This window comes from Mirounga leonina, unplaced genomic scaffold, assembly GCF_011800145.1.
Source record: "Mirounga leonina isolate KUSES-001 unplaced genomic scaffold, KU_Mleo_1.0 Mir_151, whole genome shotgun sequence".
NCBI classification, from domain to species: Eukaryota; Metazoa; Chordata; class Mammalia; order Carnivora; family Phocidae; genus Mirounga; species Mirounga leonina.
The window spans coordinates 34,328,098-34,334,097 of NW_023270377.1; the positions used below are offsets into that span (position 1 = coordinate 34,328,098).

At 44.9% G+C, this 6,000-nt stretch overlaps 1 protein-coding gene across 5 annotated transcripts in view; it reads right to left on the reverse strand.

Moving 5' to 3' along the window:
• The window catches only part of SPATS2L (spermatogenesis associated serine rich 2 like), a 165,354-nt gene that overhangs the window by 119,395 nt on the left and 39,959 nt on the right, over nt 1–6,000 (reverse strand). The window lies entirely within an intron of this gene.

A 6,000-nucleotide genomic window follows, 5' to 3' on the forward strand; every position in this document is an offset into this window, starting at 1 on the left:
GTGACTTTCTGTAAAAAAATAAGAGGTTTATTTTCATAACAGCAGTGAGGAATCGCTAGGCAGATGTGTGTGGGTTGGTTCTGGCCCTTGATTAGCACACAGGAATGATACTGCCTTTACGTTTCCCCAAATACATCCATTGAAACACAGACGAGGGGCCTCCATTTGAGTTGCACAAGCAAGATCCCAAATTTCAACGCCATGATCATGCTGTTTGAGGAAAGTTTAAACGGGGCCAAATTTCTATTTGCAGAGCCATTCTCAGATGTGGTTAACAAATTACATGCACTTTTTCTTCCCCTCTTCTCTGCTCCTCTAGGTTGAAAAATCTGAAATCAAGGTATTTTGAAAATGTTTCTGCGTCTTGATCAAGGAGGTACCTGAGAGTCACCAGATATAAATCTTATGGCAAAGCCGAGCATATGACCGTAGTCCGTCCCCTGCAGCCAACCACGAATGCTCCCAAGTCTTCTCAAGACCATCCCTGCCATGTACAACATGCAGATGTTCCTGTCAAAGTAGCTCGCTTTTTGACAGCTAAAATTGGAATGTGGCTTTGAGCACACGCGGGAAAGCTCGCTGTGGGGCTGTTTGTGTGTCAACGTGGGAGTTCCCCTCCCCCGCTTTTCCACTTTTTTCCTCCTAGAAGCTGGTTTTTGTGCTGTTAATCCTCTCGGAATGTAGTTCTTATCACCACCTAGAGGAATTCATTACCCTTTCGCCCTCACAGCTTCCCAGGCCCCTTAGACGAAGGAACAAGAGAGCAATTGTCTGGGGAGCTACCCCCTGAATTCAGGTGTGCTGGCACTGAGGTCCGTGTACCCGGTTTTTCCTATAATCCAAAAGGAAGGGGAGAGATTAATCATGCTTCCCCCTCCAGGGGAGGGGGAGGAAAAGAGGCTTCAGGAACAGAGGCTGAGGCCCCCTGCCATTAAATCCAGCTATTCTAAAGCCAAGGGCTAAAAAAAAAAAAAAAAGGCCGCAGGTTCGCAAGAGCATTCCATAGCTGCGTCTGCACAGGCCAGAGCGGCCGATCAATAGAGTGGGGGAAAACGAGTTAAGCCAGTTATTTGGGGTGATGTTGAAGAGAGAGAAACACTGCTTGTTTGCCTTTACTTTTTAGCTTCTGCCGGTGATATAGCGGCTTCAAGACCAAAACGTTTTGTATTTTATAGACATTGCAAAACTCGATTTACGTCTTTCGGTGTATGCCCTTTTCTGTCATCCTTAAATCGCCCGTTTTGCTCACGCAAGAACACGAACTCAGAATACAAATGCAGCATGCTTCTCTTTTGCTTATAAACCGCGAGGCATTGTCTCATCGGCTAGGCACTAACAAAACCCAAGGGGTGGGACACAGAAACACATCAGTCTGGTTCTTTCTTCAAGCACATGGACATAAAACTGAGATGTACCCAAACCAGAAAGGTAGCCAAATGGACTGGGAGAAGAGATAGAACAACATTCCCAGAATCCACGGAAAGGTAATAGAGGGGCGCCTGGGTGGCTCAGTCGTTAAGCGTCTGCCTTCGGCTCAGGTCATGATCCCAGGGTCCTGGGATCGAGCCCCGCATCGGGCTCCCTGCTCAGCGGGAAGCCTGCTTCTCCCTCTCCCACTCCCCCTGCTTGTGTTCCCTCTCTCGCTGTGTCTTTCTCTGTCAAATAAATAAATAAAATCTTAAAAAAAAAAAAAAGAAAGGTAATAGAAAGCAACAATTAATTAAACAATACTGAACTGGACCAACCCTCTTAAAGAACTATGTCACAGGGCAGGGATTTATAACCAAGCTCTTCAGGTATTTCTAGAATCCAGTATTTCCTGAATGAAGCCCACAGGGCTATCTCACACTGAAAGTCTACATTATCATTAGCTATGTTTTTACAGGGCTGAACTGTAGTTGTATTGAAGCACAAACTCAATTTATAATCTCTCACTGGAGGAATGGGGGAGGGGTAAATGCCAAAATTTTTATGTCTCACCTTTCAGTTTAAGGTATGTAAATCAGTCGTCAATTCTGAATCCAATATTAGTGACTCCCTTTGCTAACAATTATGCATATCAGAACACCAGGAATAATGCAGTATTAACTAAAATACATCAAGTGTTGGAAAAAAGTTACTGACAGGCTAATATATTTATTTTTTTAATGGAAAATTTTAGTCCTTGGGAAACTAAAATTAATTTCTCAGGAATTTGCAAAGTACCTTGCATTCAAATATTTTTACTGCAAACATGTAGCTGCAGTCACACAAATCCACTACCATACGTTAAGTGTACTCACTTCACACACATTTGTTGCCCTGCATCCCTGATATGTGCACACTTGTGGGAAAGCTTTCCGTTGCTGGTTAGCGCATCTAAAAACACAAACACTGAGAGAGATGTTTGGCACTTCCTCCCAGCAAGTGCTCAGCTACGGAAGAAATATCCAAATCTGCCTCTCCCTCAGAGTCCTCATTGACTTCTATCCACTGATTTCATAGTGGCACATTTCATTTTCAAAACACTTCCATAAACATGATTGTGAACCACGCTGTGAGGTTAATTTTGGTGATAACACAGAACCCGAGATTTGTTATTCGGAAGGTTCCTTGGTAGTGACTGAACATACGGTGCGTGCACTGCTCGGGGTTAACGCCTCACACATCAGTACTGAGAGATTGCCTTAACCCCTTCTCTGGAGCTGAAGGCCAAGATCCCCAACATTCAAAGAGAAAGAATTAACTGCAGTCATCCTCGGTCAGTCACTATTCACTGGGCTTTTTACGTCCACGTTAGAACCTCGTATTAAGAGAAATGAAATTTTGGACAATATACTGAAAAGGGGAGGCTACTAACATTCCATGGGGATGGGATGAGGTGGTTAACAGATATGCTGATCTCTGCTTCCTTCCAAAACCTACTAGTATTGTGAGAAAGAAATAAAAAAAGGCAAAAGCCCAGGACAACAAATGGATGAGGAGACACGAGGGGCTGAGATGTGACACAACAGTTTGGGAAGATGGAAGGCCTACTGAGGAGCTGAACGGACTCTGCCAAGGCGACTGACACCTAAGGATCCACAGACAAGAATGTAAAGAGAAGCCAGCCAGTTGGTTCCCAAAGAACCCCAAGAAGGTTCAGAAGGGCGACAGGCCCACTCCACTCAGAGCAGCCAGGCAACCATCCTCCCCAGCCCTTGAGACACGGGTTCATTCTCTAGAAAAATGTACTCCAAGAGGCTGGAGGCTTCAGGTGTGATGGAGGACTGTCTGTGGCACCAGGCTGGAAACAGGGGACTTAGGAGGAAGTCGGGGCACTCACAGTGAGACCTCTAGCCCTTCTCCAACTCAACAGCTTAGGAGGATGGTTACTCTTAGACCTCCAGGCAAGAGATGTGGATTTAATTCATGGGAAATAGAGTGACCATAATAGCAAGACGTATAGATGTTGACATTTGGGGAAGGGGTAGGTGGCTTCTAACAAACTGAATTTGCAGAAGGGAATGAATTCTTGTCTTTCAGTGGCTGGATGAGATTGGCAATTAACAGGAGACCAGAAGGAGAGGTTTGGAGGATAACCAATAGAGTCTGGTGGATACGGTCATTATTTCCCCCGACCTGGGCATCAGGAACCTTGGCTTTTGGTCCTGCCTGTTCATGCAACCTCTGAGTCACTTTTCCTTTCTAGGCTTCAGTTTTCAGTCCTTCGGTCCTGTTATTTTCAGATTCTCACTCTTCCCAGGAGGTCTTAGATGACAGACAGAATGTCAGGGGTCTTTAGCATGGTGCCATCTGCAGCCTGAGGTCTCATCTGCTCCCACAGCAGATGGCTGCCATTCTTAGATGTGAGGCAATGACACCATCTTTCCAGAGTGGCTGTTTTCAACAAACTTGCATCCTAAGTAAGTATAGGACAGGGCACCTACAATATGCCAATATCAACTCTCTCTTTTTCCACACGACAAAGTAAAAGCACCATCAGGTGGAGCCAACCTAAACTCAACTTCTTCACTCTCGCACCTTCTTTTTTTTTTTTTTTTCTGAATGAAACTCAAGAGAAAAGAGTGAAAAACTCAACACCCCTCCCTCTTTTCAAGGGTCAACTCTGAAAACAGAACAATAGTTAACATGCACTAAACACTTAGATCGGTCTGACGCACTGGCTAGAAGCTTTACTTGCCTTTTCTTTTTTTTTTTTTTTAAAGATTTTATTTATTTATTTGACAGAGAAAGACACAGCGAGAGAGGGTACACAAGCAGGGGGAGTGGGAGAGGGAGAAGCAGACTCCCTGCCGAGCAGGCAGCCCGATGCGGGACTCGATCCTGGGACTCCAGGATCATGACCTGAGCCGAAGGCAGTCGCTTAACCAACTGAGCCACCCAGGCGCCCGCCTTTTCTCATTAGATTCTGATATACCCCCATTTTACAAATCGGGAAATGGAGGATCCAAGAGCTTGAGTAATCTACTGGTACATGCGGGGGGCAGGGCAGGGTCAGACTTAGGTGTCTCTCTAACTGAACCCATACTCTTGTTGCTGCTGTCTTCTACTCAGGTAGCCGGTCCCCCAGCCACGCAAACAAGCCTTCTGCAGTCCACTCTCCAGTGACATTTCCTGTGGCTTCAGAGGATTGACATGATCAGCCCTTCTGCTGAAAACAGGTATCTTATGTAGGCTAAGGAGATCCTACGAGGCGCTCTGAAAAATCAACACTGGCTCTGCAAGAAGCAGCCTTGCCCAAAGCTAACTGAAAGCCATCTGAACATTTTCAGAACCGTGGCCATAATCATCTGTCTTGTCGCATACCATGTCCCAACATGCAACTGCAGTAAATCTCTTGAAAATCACTTCTGCATGTTCGCTCAGACAAAACAGAAGCCCACAATATTTTTTGTCATTGCCCTGTAGCTCCCCCATCTAAACTCAGAGCACTGGTATTATGGTTACATAATAGGTAGCTTGCGGACGTTACTTTTTTTAAAGGACCACTTTTTCAGGGTTTATCACAAGTCATTTTAAATTCCATTTAGCTCTAACTTGTTATACCACTTTATGTTCGGAAACAATGTCCTCTGCTGCATCAACAAGCTATACTGGAAAATACAGCTGTTTGGGGTTTTTTGGCGAACTCTGATTCTACCCTTTCGAAGGGTCGTATATAGGGTGCTAAGGAGAAAGCGAAGTTATATGGCTTACTACAAGACATTAATCTGGAAAATTAAATTCAGGTATTTTGATATCTAATCTGGATTAATGGTGTGGCCTTGAGACTTCAATTTCATTTGCCATAAATGAATCCAAAGACCAAATCATTGTGTACTGTAACTTTGCAAACCAAATGATTAGTTTACCTCATTACCAAAGACCATAATAACTCAATGATGGGACTGAAGAAAGTGGCAAACTTGGTAGGGTGGATATTTGTGCTTTGATCATCCAGTATCTATCCTCTCCCACAGCAGCTCTATTTTGCTTTAGAGGACTCGGTGACGCTACCTCCAGAATGGGCCTGGGGGTGAGATATATGGCCCAGGATGAACTCATCGGCACATCATTCTAAGTGTCTCAGTCATGGCTTTGAACGCAACCTCAATGGGCAATCGGGCCAAGGAGAAGCAAATCTGGAGCTTTGTTTGAGCTATTAGAAAATTAGGCTTTCTCTTTGCTAGGTTTGAATGAAGGCGATGATGGGACTAAAGCTGCCTTAGCCATCTTGTGAACACGTGGAGTCCGGAGAAGAGCCAATGTAGAGGAATGTAGAAGAAGCAGAGTCAAGAAATGCACAGCCTGGGGTGCCTGGGTGGCTGTCGGCTGAGTGTCTGCCTTCAGCTCAGGTCATGATCCCAGGGTCCTGGGACTGAGTCCCACATGGGGCTCTCTGCTCAGCAGTGAGTCTGTTTCTCCCTCTTCCTCTGCTCTCTGCCTGCTTGTGCTTACTCTCTCTCTCTCTCAAATAAATAAATAAAATTCCAGAAAGAAAGAAAGAAAGAAAGAAAGAAAGAAAGAAAGAAAGAAAGA